Genomic DNA, 1,652 nt, shown 5'->3' on the forward strand with positions numbered 1-1,652 from the left:
AGACAAGAAGGAACAACTGATCCAGTAGGGAAGGAACCAGCGAAAGAACTCTGGAAGTATGAAGATTCAAATGGGGAGCACACCCCCAAAGAGGAACAACTGCTCCCCAGCAATGCACATTAACCAAACTCAGAACACTAAAATGACAGAAGAAGAATTTAAAACATGGATTGTAAGAAAACTGAATGCAAGAAAAAAATGGATAACCAACACAAAGAACCACAAAAAAATCCAGGACTTGGAAGAAAAATTCACTAAAGAAATTGAAATATTAAAGAAAAATCAAACCGATCTCCTGGAAATGAAGGACTTATTCAGGGAACTACAAAACACCGTGGAAAGCCTCAAGAACAGGGTAGATCAAACAGAAGAAAGAATCTCAGAGATTGAAGACAACTCCTTCCAATTAAATAAGTCAGTCACAGAAATCGAGCAGAAAATTAAGAGAAAAGAAATAAGCCTACAAGAAATGTGGGATTATGTGAAAAAACCGAACCTGAGGGTGATAGGGGTTCCGAAGGTGAAGAAGAAAACACTCAAGGGCTGGATAAGCTATTTGAAGAATTAATAGAGGAGAATTTTCCAGGCCTTGCTAAAAATCTAGATATACAGGTACAAGAAGCTCAATGGACCCCAGGGACATTCAATGCAAGTAGGAAGACACTATGTCATGCAGTCATCAGATTGACCAAAATAGCCACTAAAGAGACCCTTCTACAAGGTTTAAGGTAAAAGAAACAAGTAACATACAAAGAAAAGCCCATCAGAATAACTCCAGGTTTCTCAACTGAAACTCTACAAGCAAGAAGAGACTGGGGTCCCATTCTCACTCTTCTGAAACAGAATAATGCCCAGCCTAGAATCTTGTACCCTGAAAAACTAAATTTCATATATGAAGGAGAAATAAAGACATTTTCAGATAAGCAAAGACTGAGGGAATTCACCAAGACAAGATCAGCTCTCCAACAAGTACTCAAAACAGAATTACACAAAGATCAGCACAATAAACACTCTCAAATGTGAAACCACTCAAAAGTTAAAGATCAAAGATTCCACAATGGCTTGAGAAAAAACAAAGCAACAAAATGCAACTCAAAAGAATGAACAGTAATTCACCCCACTTATCGGTTCTCTCAATAAATGTGAATGGTTTGAACTCCCCTCTCAAGAAACATAGGCTGGCTGAATGGATAAAAAAAAAAAACAAGCCAAGCATCTGCTGTCTCCAGGAAATGCATCTAACCTGCAAGGATGCATTTAGACTCAAAGTAAGGGCATGGAAATCAATATTTCAAGCAAATGGAAGCCAAAAGAAGGCTGTTGTGGCAGTTTTGAGCTCAGATAACTTGGTTTTTAAATCAACAAAAGTAATGAAAGACAAAGGGGGTCACTATATAATGGTAAAGGGTACAGTTCAACAAGAAGACATAACAATTCTAAATACGTATGCGCCCAACTTAGGTGCACCAAGATTCATAAAGAAAACTCTATTTGATCTAAACAAATTGATAGACAGCAACACCATAATAGTCAGAGACTTCAACACCCCACTGACAGCACAGAGCAGATCCTCCAAACAGAAAATTAACAAAGAAATAATGGACTTAAACAGAACTCTAGAACAAATGGGCTTGACTGACATTTACAGGACA

The sequence above is a fragment of the Propithecus coquereli genome, unplaced genomic scaffold, assembly GCF_000956105.1.
Source record: "Propithecus coquereli isolate 6110/MARCELLA unplaced genomic scaffold, Pcoq_1.0 Scaffold260, whole genome shotgun sequence".
Classification (NCBI taxonomy): domain Eukaryota; kingdom Metazoa; phylum Chordata; class Mammalia; order Primates; family Indriidae; genus Propithecus; species Propithecus coquereli.